Source organism: Lissotriton vulgaris, chromosome 1_1, assembly GCF_964263255.1.
Source record: "Lissotriton vulgaris chromosome 1_1, aLisVul1.2, whole genome shotgun sequence".
Lineage (NCBI taxonomy): Eukaryota > Metazoa > Chordata > Amphibia > Caudata > Salamandridae > Lissotriton > Lissotriton vulgaris.
This window is the reverse complement of record NC_141685.1, coordinates 762,463,959-762,485,276: the sequence shown is the minus strand read 5'-3', so window position 1 is coordinate 762,485,276 and position 21,318 is coordinate 762,463,959. Positions and strand designations below refer to the sequence as shown.

Here is a 21,318-nt window from a genome sequence, read left to right as displayed (position 1 = left end):
GGGTACCTGGGTTGCCCTTGTGATTGGCCTGAGTGGATCCCTTACTAATGCCTTGTGCTGTTGACTGGTGGTGGTCGCTTGTTTTCTGACGCAGCTCTCCGCTGGCTGTGGTGTGGTCGTAAATATCCATTTGCTGTTGCTGGGTGCTCGCTACCTGGACCCACCACGCCGCCGGCTATGGGCAAAGGAAGGCCTAGGGTGCCAACGAGGTCCGGGAGAGCAGGATCGCTCTCTCCGACTCTGGGTCCTTCTTCCGCCCTGTCACACCAGATGGAGGGTGCTGTGGAGAACAATACTTCATGGGACAAGCTGGACATGGTTTTGCGAGAGATTCGAGATTCCCGTTCTGTATTGGAAGCGCAGCTGGGCATAATCTCGGTGGATCTCAACTTGCTGAAAGATGATCATAAGAAATTGGCTGAGAGGGCTAGAACTACTGAGCAGAAGGTGGACACAATGGTTCCCCAGGTGCAGGCCCATGAAGAGCAATTACAACACGTGCGGCAGCAGATTGACTCCCTCTAGGCGCGGGCTGATGATGCAGATGGCCGGGCACGTCGGAACAACCTCCGAATCGTGGGTCTGCCGGAGGGGACGGAGTGATATACACCTACGGAATACATTGAGAACTGGTTAAAGACTACCGTGGCCCCCACTGGACTGTCCCAGCATTTCACAGTCGAGAGGGCGCATCGGGTCTCCACACATCGTCCAATTCCAGGTGCTAACCCGCGTCCCATCCTGGCCAGGATTTTAAATTACAGGGACTGAGATCATCTACTGCAAGCGGCAGAAGATAATGGCCCTCTACAGATTGATAATGCCAAGATTTCAATATTTCTGGATTATACTTTGGCAGTCCAGCGCAGAAGATTTTCCTTTATGGAGGTGAAGGCACGTGCTTGAGCAGCGGGCCTGTCATTTGCCTTGTTCTTCCCCGCAAAACTGAAACTCCCTTATGACCAGCGTTCCCTGTTTTTTTTTATACCCTTGATGTCCAACCTTTGAGACACAAGGACTCCTCCATGCCCAAATCGCAACACCCCCTTCGGAGGCATAAGAGGAGCCTTCTCACTCAAAGTTCGATCACCATCTCCTTGGGTCGTCGGCAAGTACTAGAGGACAGGCGAAGGGCTCTACACGCTGCCTCCACTTTTCGCACCGCTCGCCCAGATATCAGCTCTAGCCCGTCTGAAGGATTGAATACAGACACTGATTCGGATGGTAGCATTGCACTGTTTCCTTCTGTGACCTCCCGACTCAGCAATGATCCTCTAGCCTCGGCAGACTCGTAGTTCTTTGTCTAATGACTTGCAGGATATGCTCAGTCTCTTGTTGTTTTCCTGTCTGGATTCAAGGTCTATAGTTCACTACAAGCGCCTTTGCGCGACTGGCAGAGCATCATAGACCTTAAATGCCGTTATGACTGGTGGGACCGGATGAGTAAGTTCCCAGGTCCGGTCCACATTCTGGGCTCTTTCACGTATTCTATTTGATGATGCCAGCTGTTAATTCTTATACCTTTGTCTCGTGGCTAAATGACATAGAATAACTGTGCAATTACATCGCTGTAAAGCAGACAATTGTTTTCAAGAGACACATTTGATCCCCACTGAAACTACGAAACTACAAAGGAGATGGCGTGGTCAATTTTTTGCGATGGCCTACTCTGCCTTTTCCAGGGGGGGGCTACCATTTGGGTTTGGGCGGGCATCCCCATCTCTCTTAATGAGTGCAGGATAGATGATCAGGGCCGGTTTGTTCTTTTGTTGGGTACGTTGGATGGTAGATAAGTTGTGCTGGGGTCCCTCTATGCACCAAATACGGACCAAGAGGCATTCTATATGCGGGTATCCCGGGCACTTGCTGGCTGGTCCCATGTCCTGTGGCTTCTGGGTGGGGACTTCAAAGCAGTATTCGATATTGGCCTGGATCGTTCCCATCCTCCTTTATTTAACACGGCGGCAAGGGCGCAGGTTGTAACCTTATCTCGTTGAGCACAAGGTTGGGATTTATTAGACATCTGGAGGGCAATGCATGTGTTTAAAAAAACTTTTTTAAAAAGAGGTTGCTTTTCAGAGCTGTTTATCCTCACTGGGAGTGGGGGGTGAGTGCTAGCAGAACTGACGAAGGAAGTTTCAGTATAGGATCTCTAGAAGCTGGACGGTGCAGGTCTGTGTTAAGATTACATGTACAATTGGCAAACCATAAGTTTGTCACAGAGTTGTGGTGTGAGCGGGTCCGTTGTCGCCACTTAGACAGCCTCCTTGGTGTTGACGAAGGGAGGTTGGGGCTGGTTTTAGTTTTACATGGCAAGTGAGCCGAAATTGATTTCCTTGTTTAGGGGGGAGAATGGCAACACAGGTAGACTAACAGAGGCTGTTGAATTATAGATTTTAATCATGGCCAGTGCTTTGTTTATAGACTTTGGTGTGTGGAATGTGAGCTGCGGTAGCACTAACCTATATTGCGCAGGTATTCTGTATGCCATTTTAGTACTGAAGATGGCTTTTAGGTGCACACCCAAGTTAAAAAGAACATCATCGTTTCTGCCAAGTAGGGTCGAGAGGTGTCTGGTGGGAAGAGAATGTGGTGCTGCATGCAGCAGGACAATTCCGTTTTTAGGTCTCAGCCTGGCGTGAGCAGCGCATGCGCTGCTCTCGCCATTGGCGAGTGCCTTTTGAATCGATACGGATTCCAGGCGTGCATGCGGTGGGACAGAAGATGTGCCCGCGGGGACTGGATGCCTTACTGGCGGCGTGATACTCCGGGGACTTTCTTTCTCGCTGCCAATAAAGCCAGTCCCCACGTGTACATCTTGTCTGCCCTGTAAAGAGCCTTTCACCTCCCATAACTGGCCACGCTACATCCTACATACTAGCGATGGAAGGCTTCCGAACCTCTGACTCATGAATTTTCCTTGCATTGTTGTTGGAGTGTTGTGTTGTCATCATTCAAGGAGTTCCACTACTGTTTACAGTTATGTTTGTGGGTATTTTTATAGGTACGCCTTACTAACCCCTTCCCTCTGCAGGGTTTCTGTTGTCAGAATTTTCGAGTAATGCAATAATTTGAGAGGCAGCCCTGTTTTAACCAAGCGCAGTGAGAACGTTTGTATAAATTCGTAAAATTAGCATGTCTCCAAAACCATGCTTTGCACATAAAATGTTTCCGTAGTATTCAAATATGAGGGGTTCCAACAACCCATTCTTGTTGAAGTTCCAGACATAATTATCGCGCCAAAAATACGGGCGGCGATCCCTTACAAACATGCCTAGCAGTTATGTTTCTGTCATGTTATAATCAATGGGTCCAAAGAGTTTGTATTATATTATAATGCAACCTGTTTCTCTTTCCTCATTCTGTCAGTGCTGTCATGAGGAACTTCAAGCCTGCGTGCGCTACCCAAGTGCTGTATACAATTTTTGTAGTAGAAAATCATGTGTGTGCATCTCTCGTTGATTTCCATGTGGCTTTAGAATGTCCGCGTGATTTCAAAATGCAATCCGGGCTCCTGCCTCCGATTGGCTAAGAACGGTGGGTAACAATGTAGCTATCCTGTTGTTGTTCGGTTTCAGCGTTCTTAGAAAATAAACACAGGTCTTAATTAAACATGAACTTTGTCCTTTTTTTTTCTTTTTCTTTTTATTGATAATAAAGTGAACAACCACAAACAGACAAGGCAATAGAAGGCAATACATCTGGATACGTGTTCAAGGGGGGTGGGGGGGGGGGAAATGGCACATTACAGTCAAATACAAATCATCAATGCAGGAAAAAAAAGGGGGGGTGGAGCAGGAGGGTACAGAGTCACAATATCTTAGGATTAAACAACACTCGGATTGTCAGGTTAGGGGGAAGGAGTCACAACCGGGATATCGGTGAGGGGAGGTGTGCAAACATCGCCCTGATACGAGTTCCACTGGCCCCAAATCTTACCCCACTTCCTCAGTCTGCCGCGTGCCACATACACCGTTTTCTCACGAAACATACACCAATCCATATTCTCCTTCCATGCCGAGATAGTGGGCGGTCTCTTGGACCCCCACAACTGTGCTATATCTCGCTTGGCGATCATATTTCCAAGGGTCGCCCACCGAGTCTGCGCCACATCATAATCAGTCGGTTCCCAAACTTTCAGCAAACCACGCCTAGCTTCAGGCAGTAGCGGGACACCCGTGACTTCCTCCATCACTGCATGCACTCAATTCCAAAACACTACTACCTCCGGGCACTCCCAGATTATGTGGAGAAAGGTACCGGTTGAGCCGCATCCACACTTACACAACCCATCTACGGAATAACCCATACGAATCAGGCGAGGGCCAGTCGCATAAATCTGATGCAGGATCTTAAGTTGCACGAGTCGGAGGCGGGCTGGAATCGCGACCTCCTTGAAAGAGGATATCGCAGCTTGCCAGTCCTCGTCATCCAGTTCTAAACCATCACTGGTCCAAACCTCTCTAAGATGTACAAGCAGGTCTGTGCGATCGTTGATCAGTTTCTTGTATATCAGAGAGATCGTGCTGTCTGGAACGTATCCGTCTAGCACTCGATCTTCAAGTGGGGATGACTCCGGGATAGCAACACCGGCAGGAAAAACCGGGCTCAATGCATGGCGGATTTGCACATAGCGGAAGAACTCCTTGTCACTAAGTTCATATTCTACCTTCAACTCCTCGAAGGTCCTAATCCTATCTTTGGTCCAGAGATCCCCCACCTTACAAATACCAATCATATCCCATTTCTCAAAGCCTTTCGTCCTCCACAAGCTGCCCAGTCTTTCTGACACGTATACCGGAGTCGCCCGGGTCAATCGGTCTGTCAAGCCCATTGCGCCATTCACACAGTGACACACTCTCTCTGCTATCTTAGTGGGGCCTGAAAGTTTCCCTACAGCAGATTTGGAGTAGAGCGCCCTATTGTAATCTCCACCCGGCAGCTGCCACTTATCCATCTCAAACACGGGCGTCGTACATGGCATGATTAATCGCTCCCAGCTGGGTGGCCCAGTAGTATCGCTTGATATCCGGAAGTGCGATACCGGCGTCATACCAGGGAAGCGTCAGTTTGGCGAGGTCGATACGCGAACGTCCACCCCATATCAACCGCCTCTGCAGACTCTCCACCTCCTGGAAATAACTCGCCGGACGACATCAAACGTGTTCTGAAGCGGGTACAAAAACCGTGGTAAAGCTATCATTTTGAAAAGAGCTGCATGCCCGAGAGGGGACAATGGCAGACCACACCAAGCCGCAACGTCAGATTTTAACCGCTGGAGCGGAGGAAGCAGATTACGTTCGTAACGGACAACGGGGTCTAATGAAATAAGGACCCCAAATATTTAAATCTCATCTGCGTCACCTGTATGGGGCAGACGCGTGGCAAAGGGGGAGTGCCCCCTGAGAGTACATAAAACACAGGACTTGGTCCAATTGATCACGAGCCAGAGTTCCTCCCAAACGAGTTCAGCACGTCGAACAACACTATCAACGACTTCCGAGGCGATGTGAGATACAGCAGGATGTCATCTGCGTAGAGAGATATTCGATCTTCAAAATCAGGGGTCCACTGAATACCCTTAAGCGATGGTTCCCACCGCAGCCAAGCCGCCAGAGGTTCCAAGGCGAGGGCGAAAAGAAGTGGGGACAGAGGGCACCCCTGTCGCGTGCCCCTCCCCAGGACAAAGGACTTAGAGACCCGACCATTCACCACAATCTGGGCCAGCGGTTCCTCATACTTGAGTTTTACCCAGCTGAAGCCCGGACCGAAACCAAACTTTGCTAGAGCGGCCCAGAGGTATGGCCATTCCACTGTATCAAAGGCCATTGTAGCATCCAAAGAAACCAAAATGGCCGATTCACGCAGAGACGCCGCTTTCGCCAGGACGCCATGAAGGCGCCGCAGGTTTAATGCCGTGTTACGGTGTGGGATGAAACCGGATTGATCCGGATGGATCAGATCACCGATCACCTATATCAATCGGTTTGCCAACAATTTTGCAAGGATCTTGGGCTCTGCATTTAGGAGTGATATAGGCCTATAGGATGCGCAGCGATCCCGCGGTTTCCCCTCCTTATGAATCACCATAATGGTCGCAAGACGCTGATCACGGGGAAGGAAACTGATGTCTCACGATTCCAAGAACATATCAAGAAGATACGGCGCCATTTTGTCAGGGCGCAACTTGTAAAGCTCGATGGGGAGACCGTTTGGGCCCATAGCTTTTCCCGAGCGAACGGAGCGAATAGCCATTGCCACCTCATCAGAAAATGCCGCGTCCATCAGATCCCTATCTAGGTCCGACAGGTGAGGCAACGCTATGTCTCGTTACAGCAGATGTGAGTCCTCCTCTGGTCTGTCAGAAACTGGGGAATATACATATCAAAAATGTTCAGCGAAACACTCCACAATTTCAGCCGGGTCAGTCACACGCACTCCATCAGCTCTCTCAATCACAGGAACCACACGACTCGCCTTCTCCTTTTTGTCCAACCAGGCAATCAGCTTCCCAGCCTTATCTCCCACATTATACAGCGGCTCTCTGCTCAAAGCTCTAGCAGCGTCGGTTACCAGGGCCCTATAATCAAGTTGTTTGAGACTGAGGACATGCATTTTATCATAAGTGACACCCAACTCCAAATCCCCCTCCAGCTCAGCTATTTCGGTCTCTAGGAGGACCACCACCTCATTTTTACTTTTCTTGGCGCCAGCAATTAACGATAGCGCCTGACCACGGATAACCGTCTTGAAGGCCTTCCACAGTGAAACAGAAGAGGACACAGACCCCACATTGTCAGCAAAGTAGTGATCCAAAGACTTAACCAACTCCGCCCGGGTTTTGGGGTTACGGAGATACCAAGGATTGATCGGAGCCACTCGACCCTCCGAACCCATCTTGATGTCCATCAAAAGCCACTGTGGGGAGTGATCCGAAATACCCCTGGCCAGGTGTCTGACTTCCCTAACCGAAGAGGCCTGTGCTGCTGGAATCAATACATAGTCATGCCTAGAGAGGCTACCGTGGGCACCAGAGTGAAAGGTGTATTGCGCCTGTCCCGGATGCAGCAGCCTCCAACAATCTACCAGTCCCAGCGTCTCCAAAAGCCACTCAACCAAGACTGTGATCTTGTGAGATCTCTGGGGAGGCTGCGATCCTCCCTACCGGAAACGACAGAATTGAAATCTCCACCCACCACCAGAATGCCCTCAGGGAGCCCCAACACTACTCTCCCCAAATCAGCAAAGGTCGTAGTCTGCAGACCAGGTGGAACATACACAGAAAGCAATGAGATAGTCTTCCCCTCCCACCTACCAGTAAGCGCAGCATAACGTCCCCTATCATCAAGAATTATGTCATCCAATTCCAGGGGGAGGGAACTCCTAACTAGGATACCCACCCCCTAGATCCAGTGGTAAATCCAGAGTGTGCAAGTAAACCATATCCTCGCCGATTCATAGCATGGCATGCATTTCCGATCAGATGTGTCTCTTGCAACAACACTACGTCAGGGGAGAGGCGTCTCAATAGCTGCAACACTACTCCTCGTTTTATCCTGTCTCCCAACCCGTTAACATTCCAACACAGTAACTTCAACCCCCTACTCCCCATCCCGGAAGTAAGTGCAGAATCCACCCCACAGTGAACACAACACCCAGATCAAGATGAAAAATAATGCGTTACCTTCAAACAAAATGACACGCCCAAACCCCCCCCCTCCTCCACCCCTCAACAAATCCCAGAAACACACCCCACCACCCTGCACCCCTGCGTTAGACTCAAAAGCCACCCCAACTTGCAGTGTGCCAGTCGCCCTAACATAAAACTAGTCTACAAGAAGAAACCCGGAGGAGGGAGAGTCCCACCCCCCTCCCCGCCTCTGGGTATAACACCAAAAGTATCGAAAATACAAAAAGTCATAAAACCACAGCTGCCAGTTCTGTACATTGTCCGGAAACCAGTAACCACTCCTCATTCTTGTTCCAACGGGCCACCTTCAGAACCTCCAGAATGTTCCGAACGATCATGCTGTGTAGACAACGTATCAAGCCAGTCACTCACTCTCTCAGGGCGGTAAAAAAAGAACATCCGATCATTGTGTTTAACACGTAGCCGAGTTGGAAAAAGCAACACATATTTCATGCCCATGTCTGTCGCCGTTTCACCCCCTGGAATCCCATCCTTTGTTTCTGAACGAATTGGGTGAAATCAGGGTAGAAGCTCAGTCGTGTTTTCAAACTTCGTGGGGCCACCCACCCGTGATGCCTGCAGGATGGCGTCTCTATCCCTGAAATTCAAAATTCTGGCAATTATAGGCCGTGGAGGGGCACCCGGCTTCGGCTTCCCACCCGGCACTGTGTGTGCACGTTCCACAGTGAAAAAGTTGCTCAGGCCTTTGGGGGCGAGATGATTCAAGATGAGGTCTTCCACAAGAAGATTTGCAGTGAACTCTTCTGGCTTTTCAGGGACCCCAATGATACGCACGTTATTGCGTCTTGCCCGACTTTCAGAATCCTCCAGCCGGCGAGCAAAGAGATCGTTGCAGATCGTCTGCAGATCGGACACATCGGTCGTAAGGCTGGACGTCTTCAAATCTAGGGACTTGACCTTTTCGTTAGTCTTTGATAAGTCTGCCCTGATCAAGTTGACATTGATTACCACAGTGTCAAGCTTTAAAGCCAAGGCCTCGTATTGTTGGCCAATGGAGGTCTTCATGCTAGCAATGGCGCCCATGACATTGCGTAAGGTCAAATCATCCACTGGGGCTGAGCCGTCACCCGCATCCTCCGGAGACCTACTCGCACCACTGAGGGACCCTTTAGGATGGGTATAGCGATCCATAATGTTCGATTGAATAGTACCCCCTCGGTGAGTGGTCTTGGTCTTCCGTCTTCCGCTTTCGGGTTTGCCTGCCATGTTGGATGTTGCGCCCTGGAGGGGCCTTTGAGACCTGGTAAAAATGACTCTTCACGATCCACCCGCAGAAATATCCAAGTGCGAGTCGCGGCAAGAGATCACACGACCAGGGACACTCGGCGGTTGACACACGGTGAAGTTGCGGGGTCCGGCTCACAGACTGCCAGAGCGGTGTGGAGAAAGGAAGAGGCAGAAGGACCAAAAACGAAACCGAAAGTTACTCAGGGGTTTAGAGCAGAACCCCTCAGGCTGCTGTTGTTCGACCACCACCTGGGCACCACAGTGACTCGAGCCCCGGGCAGTTCCATGAAGCAGGCCCCAAAAGTTCCAAGTATCGTAGTTTCGGTTCCCGGGGTCCAAATCGATTTTTGAAAGCAGCTATTATATCAGCTGGGTTGCATTATCAATAACCCGTCGTCGTAGTCAGGATAACATTCCGGATAGATGCGGGAGGTGGCGAGGGTCGCGGGAGCCCTGTGCTCACGCGACCATCTTGGTTGCGCACGAAGCTCCTCCCCAACTTTGTCCTTTTTTGAATGCTCCGTTCCATATGTTGTGGTCAGTATTGGATGTTGAATGTGATTTGGGTGGACGTACCCATGGTGCCAGACAAAAATGCTCTGCAAGACCATAGCTTGGTGTATGCTTCTTTGCCCTCTCCACAACACCTGTCTGTAAGCGCTCTGAAGTGAAATGTTCATTAAACTATTCATCTCTGCTGACTTGTTTTGTAAAGAACTAAAAAATATAAAGCTGTGTTTACAGTGATCCCTGGAATGTATGACTAGGCGCCTTCTGCGAGTCTGACGTGTGTAGCGTTGCATGGACTCATTTGTGCACAGATACGGGCATCAGTACCTTGTTGCGATGAATGTGTGTAGCACCTATACACTCTTTTGTAGTGACAAATAATCCTCCCCGAGGAGGTAACTTTACCACTGAAGACAACAATATGGTAATGATGGGGCAGCTAGGCACGACATTGTGGAGACATTGTGGAGACATTGTGGAGACATTGTGGAGACATTGTGGAGACATTGTGGGGCTGTGTTTAAAGGTTGTTGTGTTGGTGTAATAGAAGAGTAGTTTGCTTGCTTACAGCAGCTAGGTTACAGAACTGGAGCGATGGGACAGTCTCCAGCGTTTCAAGAGATCGGTTGGTTGAAGTGTTGAAGGGATGTAGAGGCTGGCGAGTCACTGAAAGCTCAAGCCGGATTCCTGGCTCTGGCTCAGCTCGAGGTTATCTTGGTACCTCAAGCCTACAGTGAAGCAAAATTTAATGTGACTTCTACTAGTAACCCGCCATTTAACGTCATGCACCATCATTTTAACCTAAAACCACCTTTTATGTCAAATAAAAGATTAAAAGAGGTACCCATCTAGTGGCTTGATTGGACAGGGTGAAACCAGATAATCTGGGCCTAAACCAGTCTTCCTTGCTTGACCAAATAGTGTGATGTGACATTTTTGGAGTTGGGGAACTAGGTTTGAGTCTGAGCGTCAGCTCAACATCCTGGGATTCTGGGCATATCACTAAATCTCCCCTGTGCCTACCAAAAATAAATATGTAACTGTTTCTTGTTTGGCGCAGTTATTTCAAAAAGTGTGCTGCACAAATGACTTCAAATTGTCCAACAGCAAAGGCTCTCACTAGTGTATCTCCTCCCTTTAGGTACATTTTCCTCTGAAACTCTCCTGTGAGGGAAACTAACCTCCAGAAAGATGTTGGCACTAATGCCTTGATGTCCAATGGATGGCTATTGCCGTCCTCCTGTCAATGAATCGCCCACCCTAAAGCACCACCCATGGAGAAGCTTGCCTTTCTTCATCCCCATGGTCAAAGTCTGCTCAAAGCCTGGCCTAGTTAAAAAATCTCTCCCACCCTCTAATCTGGTGAATGATGCTTGCTGGTGTCTTTCTTCTGTTGATGAAGAATTTTGTTATCCCACTTCTAAGTATCCCACCGCACCCCTTCCTATTGGATGACGCTTCTTCCCTTCACCTCACACCTCATCTCTTTTCTCCTGATACCCACATTCCTCTCTACAGCCCTATAAAGCAAGCTGCTATACTCTATAAGACTTTTGTCTCTTCGTCTTAAGGATGAAGTGGGCCCTCTCTGCTAAGATTGTTATGGGCATCCTCCCCTTGAATAATCCCTCCTAGATTAAACACGTCTGCTTAAATTGTAAATGTCCCCTTCCACCCAGCCAACTTTGCCCCTATTGCCCCCCCCCCCCCGCCCGCCCCAAATCGTTGAAGCTTTTTGGCAACACTCCTTTAATGATGCGGGCTCAGGCAGGGATGTGCTTAGAAACTCAAACTTGCTCTGGACTGCTGTGGAAGTCTGGGAAGTTCCACTGCCAATTCGCTCTCTTGTTTCATGAAATACTTTTTGTTTCTGCTGATAGTGTGCATTCGCATACATTTGGACACGCTAATTGGGGCAGGTGGCGCCACTGAATCTACCCTTCAGTCCTCGGCTTGGTCCTTTCTTCCTCACCATTGGTCCAGTTTCGGGACCCTGGCAGGCCTCTGTCACGCGCCTCTCAGCACTTTGGGGCGAGGGAGAGGGGCTGGCGGTTCTTGGCGCTGCTTTCAATCTGTTTCCACATCTGTTAAACTAATTGCGTAGTCTCTCCTTCCCTAAACTAATTCCACTCATCTCACCCACCACGGATATATTTAAAGTACGGGGAAGGAGCTTAGAGGGCCAGGCAAATGGGCTGGCTGAACGACGTGCGCACAGGTGCAGTTTGAAGGAGCCGCCCCTTTCTGAGCCGGTGCACAAATATCTCACCCGACGTCTGATGTTTCCCACTGAATGTTTGGCGATCATTTGTGCACGTAAGGTCACTCCAGCTCGGGTCCCAAGAGTCTCTAACTTCACGAACGAAGCACAACCCTTGATTCAACTCCCATTGACTGACAACGTTGTCACTAGGCCCCTCGAGGTTACTTTTTGCTTTTTTAAGTGAAGTGTTATTGTGCCGCCTTCTCTTCTAATATCGAGGCCTGTTGGTGTCATTTCCTAGGCCCAAGCCCTCAACATCGTGCTACACATGGAAGATTTCACTGAATTCCTGTTGGCAAAAGCCAACGCAGCCCGTGTGAAATATAACAATCGCAGATCTTTTTTGTTTACTTCATATGTATGTTTTATTCCTATAAAAGCACCTAGATCAAGAGCAGAAATATGATGTTGTGTTAAAGTGTGTGTGTATATGTATATGTAAATGTGTATATATAATGAGTTTCATATAGGGCGCTTTACATGAGCACTAGTTTCGTTACAGGAGTACACATTCGTTTTTGTTAGGCACATATATACATCCTCTTTGTAAGACGAGGGTGCATAGTCACCTAGGTGGGTGGTTTTGTTGGCATACTGTCCTCTCAGTGTTCGACCCCCCCAGCTTGTTTGCCAGTTAGTAGACTGGTGGCCGTTTTTGTATGCAGAGTACATGCAGCCTCATAGTCTGTACAGTTGCTTGGATAAAGCCATGGTACTTTGACTGTAGCTGAGGGATTGACAAAAAACAAAGCCCCTGGCCCGGACGGGATCCCCCCTGATTTGTTTTTGAGCCGTGTAGAACTGTGGGCTCCCATAATGACTAGGGTCATAAATACTGCCATTACTTGTGGTCTGCCGCCGTCCTGTCAAAGGCCATAATCGTCCCTATTTTTAAGAAGGGCAATAGGGACGATCCCAAGTGTTATCGCCCGATTTCCTTGATTGATGTGTCTGCCAAACTTCTGGGAAGGGCGATCCTCAACAGATTGTCCGAGTGGACCGAGGAAAATAACATCTTTTCGGACACTCAATATGGATTTAGGACGGGGAGGTCCACCAGTGACCAATGCTTGAACCTCTATATGCTGACTGCCAAATACACCACGGCCAGCAATGAAGCCATCTATATGGGGTTCATGGATCTGGCAGCGGCATTCGATCATGTTAATAGGGAGAAACTCTGGGTCATGATGTCTCTCATGGGGATTGAGGTTGGCCTAATTAATATTTTAAGGGAACTTCACAGTGATACCTCTGCTAAAGTCCGTTTTAATATGGAGGGTGGGCTGACCGATTCATTTCCTTGCAAGAGTGGGGTACGGCAAGGCTGTATTCTTGCCCCATTTTTATTTTCACTTTATATAAATAATTTGGAGCAGTTCTTGTTAAATTTAAAGACAGATTGTCCAAGGGTGGGGTCGCGTCACATTCCCGTTCTGCTTTACGCAGATGACTCGGTCCTGCTCGCACGTACGCCTAGGAGCTTACAGATTTTGATTGATGGATTTGTTAAATTTATGGGCTCCTTAGACCTTTTTGTCAATTTGGGCAAATCATATGTGTTGTTGGCTGGTAACAAACCGTGCACCAAATTTACGTATACGATAGGAAACCATAAAATAGAAGAGGTTAAAACATTTCCCTATCTAGGTCTAATTTTCAACGGGTCTTTACAATTTAACTCCCTGGTTGAGGAGCGCTGTTGCAAAATGATCGCTACTAATGGCGCTATTGCAAGTTATGGTAGGAGGGTAGGCAGATGGAGTCCTGAACAGGTGATGAACCTGTATAGCTCCATATGCTGCTCCAAAGTGATTTATGGGGCAGAGGTATGGGGCTTTGTTAATACTGTGAAAATACAGCGGGAAGAAAATAAATACTTAAGAACCATCCTGGGAGTACCCCCAAGCACCGCTGGTTTCATAGCACACAGGGAACTAGGGAGGCCTTACCTAGAAGATCTGGTAAAACTTAGGCCAATAGTGGCCTGGTTAAAAATTTGGGTCAACCCTGAGGCGTCTCTGAGCAGGGAAATTCTAAATGATTGCTTAGAAAGAGACAAATGTATGAGAATCCCTTGGCTCAACTATGTAAAGAGTACCTTAGAGGCCCTTGGCTACAGGAACCTCTTCACTGACCCGGTAGCAATTGTATCCCAGCACAAGGCGTTAGTAAAAAAAAAGCTTTTTTAGATCAAAAAGCACTACAGAGAGCTGAGGCTGAAGGGCCCAAAAAGACTGTGAGGGCTCATAACCTGGTTAAGAGCATCGAGGGAATGGAGCCATACTTGTATCTCATGCATAATGCTCAGGACAGATTTCTGATGTGTCGCTTTAGATTAAATCTACTTCCACACTTATTGGCATCACCAGCAGGGTTTTCAACCACAACTGAGCAGAAGGGAACCTGCGGCTGCGACAACAGGTCTCCGCAGGATTCCCTTCACTTTGTACTCCTGTGTCCTTTTTACTCAATGCCCAGGTGTAGATTTTTAGTGAAAATCTTAAAACAAGCCAACCTGAAACATGCTAAAGAGGCCCTAACCTATCTACAGAAAGCATCTGACCCTTTAACATTGTGTTGCATAATGAATTTTATTAAAGTGGCGGTCCGATTAAGGGTAACCAGAGGAGAGGAATGATGCCTAAAATTGTTATTAATCTTTTTTAAAGTGTTAAATCCCCTTTTTCTTTTTTTGCCATGTGTATAAATAATTAGGATCCTGATAATGATTTAATGAAATTTTTTACCCATGTATATATGTATGTGCTTTTATGGTGATTTTTAATCATCGAATAAAGAATCCTTGAATTGAATTGACTGTAGCTGTTCATTTTATAAAGATAGCCTCCATTTATTTCTGTAGCAGTAAAAATGGTGGGAACAAAAAACATTGATCGAGTAAAACATTTGTGAATTGTGGATATGATTTGAATGGTAAAATGTAGCACATTTGTATTTTTTGTAATTTTAATCCATCACTCTGTTAATGAAATACACAATAGTGGAGTTAGAATATATTTGTGAATATTTGTATTTTTATTTTATTTTTTGAATATTTTTATTAGCATTTTATTAGATAACCACATAACAAGCATGTCATTAGGAATAATCATGCCCCACCCGTCGTCCCCCCGCCCCCCCCCCAATTCCATCTCTAAAAACAATTTATAGTCCTCCATTGTCAAGTGTAAGTAATTCCCCCCCCTCCACCCACTCGTAGTCTGACACATCATTACAGTTCCTGTCGCATTGCCTACTTTTACGGCTTTAGGTCCCCACGTCCTCATCAACTCAGAGTCCCCCATCTAACCCATGATATCGACGCCACTTGCCCCACACTCTGCCAAACTTTTTGGGACATCCTCTCGCCTTATACGTGACTTTCAGCTGCCATATATATATGTCCATACCTCTCCGCCACTCCTCCAGCTGCGGCAAGGTGGAAACCCCCCACCTCCTCGCCACGTCTCTTTTGGCCACCACAAACGCTAGCACTAGGAAGATCAGCAATGGGCGGTTCAAGTCTACGTCATTTGTCATTCCCAGCAGCACTAGTTTAGGATCTAAGGGTAGCGTAACCTCCAGCACCTCACCCAGTTCTCTTAGGATCTCCCCCCAGTATTCCTGGATTTCCGGGCAGGATCAGATGATATGGTAGAAGTCCCCCCTGTCCCGTTGTTATGGCCGGATTTTCTGATTAGATGGGATCAGCCCCTAGGGGCCCCTCCAACCCAGCCAGAACGTAATCACATCCCTCCTCAGGACCAACTATCCAGGCACCTGGGTACCTACCTGAGGATGGGGAACTCGCAATATACAAGCTCATATTATTAAAAACACCACTAAATCTATAGGGATACTAAGAATACTCACTGATTACTAGGGATATCCATACCCTACACCACACTTATATTCACATCAGTTGGTCTCGCGGCCACTCAGACCCAGACCGGTCTACCCTAGGGCAGATATGACACACAATCCGGTGCGTCTACACATGGGCCTGCAGAACCCAATGCTCCCTTTTCCAAACGGTTCGCAATCCTGCAAACCTCCACGCCAGTCTCCCACCTGACGCTCTCACTTATTCAAGCCACAATCTTGTGGGTATACACGCTGGTCTCCTACCCAGCGTTCTCACTAACGCCGCATATCAACGACTACCACATTCCTATGAACACCTATATATATATATATATATATATATATATATATATATATATATATATATATATATATATATTGGGAAGTCTCTTCACTAAGGATCTGCTACTACAATATTAGGAGTTAGCCAATTAATATAATGTACCTCTTATTCTTGGCATCATAGGTCCACTCACTCCCTATTTATGTGATCACCACTTACCTGATTGGGATTACTCATCCATTCATGTACCTAGTAAACATCTAGGAGATATATTTACCTAGATTGAACAAAAGTATGAGACACATGCCAGTTTGCTACAAACTGGGGGTTATTTTATTACAACAATATAAACATTTACACAGATCTGTATCTGACAAAGACTATAGGTAGAACCCACCGCTGAAAGAGAAAAGATTAGACATGCAATAGCTTAGGGAATAAGGACAAGATTAAGGATGGAATTCACCTGATTAGTGTGTAGTCTTGTTCTAGCTGTCATCTGGGTTTCTCTCTCTCGTCTGTGCCTTGGCTCATCTCAGACTCTCTCTCTCTCCTGCACTCTTGGGTACACCTCTGCGCTGATCACTTTGCACTGGACTCCTCTCCCCCGCGAACTGTCTCCACCTTCCAGCTTCAATCTTAATGGTTCCTGCCGCTCTGATCACCGTTCATTCCACTAGCTTATTCACTCTGTCTCTGCACCAATGTCCAAATAACTCCATCTGCTCCCATAGGTTAGTCCACGATCTCTCCTCCGTCTCTTCTAAAAGGCATTACTTCAGACTCCAGCTATTCACACCTCCTCCTAATAAGTAACTGCTTCTGACTGCTTCCTTCAGTTCCAGTTCACTATTCAACTCAGCTCTCTCTCCAGCTTGAACCCTCTCTCTCTGCCAACTCCACTCCACTGCTTTCCACTCCTCCACCTTAACACGACTGACTGGCTTCGCCACCTCCACTCGACTCTCCTCGACTCACTGACTCCACCTCTGCACTTCACTGATATAGAATGCTGTTTCCTCATGGAAAGTTCCAGCCATCAGCCTGCCGCCCACCAGGTCTCTGCATCACCTCGCATCAAGGACACACACCCAGCCGGCCGGCCTTTTGTTGTGTCTTCCACACAGAGAATAATACAGCCTACCGATAAGGGCTGGCCCAGACCGGTTCTCTCCAAGTGAAAAACAGCCTTAACTATAAACTTTGCCTTTACCCTGAAAAGCCTCTCAGCTTCATCAAGATGGAGTCCCTCTAGCTCTAGGCCTGTAGGCCTGTAAGGGATGAAATGCCCCTTAGCTCTGTCAGAATACCTACATAAACCATACCAATGTGTCTAATATGTCAAAGCCAATAGGCAATAGACAGGTTAAAGTCAAGAATAAAGGATCTATCCTCATATTAAGCAGCTATCCTCTTCTAGGTCTGGAAAAAAGGGCTTAAAAGGGCCAACACAGGCTAAGAATACCTATACTAGATGTGAGCAAGACTAAGGTCTATATCACTGCTAAATAGAGCCCAAAAACTCTGCCATTACACTCCACCCTTAGATCCTTATCTTGCGAACATCAATAAACAACAACATCCATATAAACAAACATCAACACAATCTATCCAACACAGGCTAAGAATACCTATCCTAGATGTGAGCAAGACTAAGATCTATATCACTGCTAAATAGAGCCAAAAACTCTGCCATCCACCCTTAGATCCTTATCTTGCGAACATCTTATAAACAATAACATCCAGATAAACAAACATCAACACAATCTATCAACAAATCAAAAACTAAAAAACTCCCTAAAAAGAATGACAACTTAAGGAAATTCCACCTGAAACTCAATTGTAGGGAATACAAACCTAACAACCAACTGAAAACAAATCAAAGCACCCTTGACTTGAATGCTGAAACATATCTGAGATTGGATCTGATAACAGAAACTAACCAAAGCATCCTCAAACTAAATGTGCCTCAACTTCTAGTGATAACTGGTGAAATCTAGTGATGTAGGGACTTATGTGTTGAATGAAAACAGCAAGGGGCCTACCTACTTCGGACAACTTAAGAACTAAATGTGTTTCAACTTCTAATGAGAAAACAACAAAGGGCCTAAATGAGCCCTACCTACTATAGTCAACTTAAGCTAATGATGACTCATGAAATCTATTGGTGTAGGGGCTTGTTTGTGGGATGAAAATAACAATGGGCCTAAATGAGGCCTACTGACATTTGTGAATTTAAAGAAACATTTTGGTGAAATCTGAGAAGTAGACATGACAAACTGTTCTCAAGGTCTGGACAAACATTAATACATAATCATACTAAAAGACACACCACCCAGGACAATCCAAAGTCTAAGGTAACCAACCTTTGATCAATTAAGGTGAAATTGTAATAACAGTAAAAAACAACCCCATTTCTACAAGATAGCTGGTGTATATATATATCACATAGTTTCTTCACACTGTGGAACACATGTGTGCACCACCATTCAAAAAAAAAGTCCTTCATTGGCAAAAACTGTTTTGAAGAAAACAGGAAAACTATAATAGGTGACATGTTTGTGTTTTTTCTTAAAAGTGGGGCCTGCTCGTAGTGATTGCAAAGAAAAATGCAGGCCAAGGAATTATGGAAGAAAATCCATGTTTGGGAAATTCATGATGATGGGGTCTGTCACAAATTAAAAAAAGTGTAATTGTGTTCTTTAAAAAAAAGTCCAATGTCAATTTTGTTGATCAGTGTAGGTCACCACCCTGCATCTTCGGTATCCGGACACTTCCTCCGATGCGGCCATTCACCACCCTTCCGGTCTGGTCTGGTCTTGTTCCATCTTCCAAAAATAATAAACTAACATAAAAACATGAAAGTAAAAAACTAAAACAATAAAGGAAGTGGGAGGGGCCGACCCACACAACACCACAACCCAGCAATCCTAGGGACAAGAAAACAAGTATCCTTATTCTTGCAAAATAAAATTTTAATTTAAAAAGCACCCCGGGTGCCTTTCATTATTGAAAAGAAAATATCCTAATTAATTAAAAACATTCAAAATTTAACGTTTAATGAAATTTTAGTAGGGCCTAACATACCCTAATCCTCTGAGACACCCCTCCCTTCAGAGCAGGAGCCAGGCTACAGTATGAAGTAATTTGAATCACTGCCAAATGATGATCTCACAGCAGGAGCAGGGCACTGCAAGCCTCCCATTCCCTGATCAGAGAAGCCCGCCCAGGCCCACTGCCAAGGACCAAGAGTGTGCAAGAATCCTTTATCAGCAGGCAATGAAGCTGCCTGCGTCAACAGCCAGGAAGAGCCAGTTCCCCCACCCTTACATAAACAAGCCGTCCGCGGAACAAAATTGGATTATGGCCAATCAAAAACAGGACAGGCTGCAGCCAAAGCCTGCAGCGGAAGAAAAAGAGAAAAAAAACTCGTCTTCACAAGCCAGCTGGTCTGCCAAGGTCGACAAACAGATTCCTTGTAAGCTCGTTCCCAGGCCTGATTGTACTAACTAACGAAAGCTAGCATTTTAAAAAAAAACAATTCTATTACAATGTACTGCTACTTAAAAGCTCCAGTTTCTAAAAAGACTTTTGTCTAACTAATTCAGCTAAAGGCAAGATAATTAAAATAAGGGCACTGATTCAGAAAGGGGCAACTAAGTTTTGCACACAAGATTATACAGTCTGTATTTAAAAAACGAATTAACATGGACTATTGTCAGCTGTTGAAAGAGAAATAATTTTAAAACAACATAAAATGCAGACACATTTCAACATTGTTTCGTTCAACCAGGGGCATCACGTAATATTGCATTACAGTGTAATTTATAGCGCAAACTATTTAATCCAACCTAATAAAAGGGCCACATTCATACATTAATAAACAGCCAATTATTTTCTAACTGAGTTGGATAACTTACCAAGGCCGGTTTTACTGACACATTTATAAAAAAAGTTTTAGTTTACATTTGGGAAAATAATAATGATTTATTTTCAAAAGCACACGGTTGCCTTTCACTAATTAAAAGCACATGTTACCATGCACTGTCGGGCAAGATTGATTATTCTCAACCTGTGATCATTGCAACCAGCACATTCCTTTCTAGATGGAAAACCCTCAAAGAAATAATTAATGAAAACAGCCCCGTAGCGTGCACTCTAACAGGGCCATCTTTTTAACATTTCACTCATTTTAAATCATGCATTCAAAAATAATTCACCACATGTCAGTGGATGCATATTAAGAAGCGCATTTAAAAGAACACAGCTCTCTCCGTGCAAACCCTTATCTCAATCCGACAAGTTGATTTATAACCGCATCAGTTCCAAGGCAAACCCACACAAATTCGTAGACGCATTTCAAAAAGAATGTGAAATGAACAGAACCCTTTGCAAAGCACAAGATGTTACCTTTCCGTCAAGAAGCTGACAAAGCACGTAGGCAGACCTAGGAATCAGTAAAAGTCAAAATCAAACCATCAATCATTAAAATAATACACTGACTTTTATAGTCAGTTCAAATAACCATGCGAGGTAAAACAGCATGTCAAAAATAAAGACTGCCATCTCAATTCAAGATATTAACCCTTTGGCAGCTCAAGCACAATCATTCCCCAATGTCCATGGATACATGGGAAAGTCATGAGCACATCTCTTCACGTTTAAAGATAACACGTACACACATTTTCAAAACGTTATCCCCAAGCACCCGAGAGAGATCCAGCTCTCTCCTGCCAAACGCAATGATAACATGCCCTGTCCAAGCCATGACCACATGGCGCTATTCACAAGCCATATTTACAAGACAAGCTCTTCACAAACAATATATCCAAGGCGCAATTCACAAGGAACACAGCAGGTCAACATAAGAACATGCACCTCACAAGCCACATTAACATGGCGCTATTCACAAGCCATATTTACAAGACAAGCTTTATGCAAAGAACTCCACAGATCATATTACAATGAACACATTTCACATTGCACAGCATAAGCAGATGCAGCAAGCAATTTAATGGACAATTTAAAAACATTTTTTACATACATTTATACAATTGGACCATTACAAAGATGTAACTGGCTCCCTCATGTAATGCCATCCTTCAACCCTGACAGTTCAAACACCAAGATGAAAACCATTCCTTCCACCCTGAATAAGCCAAATGCCATGATGTAATGCAATCTCCTCACGCTGCAACTGTTCAAGCCCATAGGTCACACATGCTACATAAACTGCAACATTACGCCAGATGGAACCGGCGCTCAGGGCACTCCCTCAGAACACATGGGAAACTCTCTAAGCACATGGCCAGGACACACAGGATTCGTAAGATGCCGACTACGCCAAATGTTATGGCCGGATTTTCTGATTAGATGGGATCAGCCCCTAGGGGCCCCTCCAACCCAGCCAGAACGTAATCACATCCCTCCTCAGGACCAACTATCCAGGCACCTGGG

The 21,318-nt window shown here is 46.1% G+C and overlaps 1 protein-coding gene across 2 annotated transcripts in view; it reads left to right on the top strand.

Annotated features, from left to right (window-relative positions):
• KLHL20 (kelch like family member 20) overlaps positions 1-21,318 on the top strand; it is a 213,216-nt gene that overhangs the window by 31,276 nt on the left and 160,622 nt on the right. The window contains exon 1 of one of the 2 annotated variants that reach the window (XM_086955767.1): positions 11,750-11,871. The exons of the other annotated variant lie outside the window; for it this stretch is intronic. The gene's annotated coding sequence lies outside the window, so the exon portion shown is untranslated. Of the gene's footprint in view, positions 1-11,749; positions 11,872-21,318 lie in introns of those variants that run through there. 2 annotated transcript variants of the gene reach the window in all.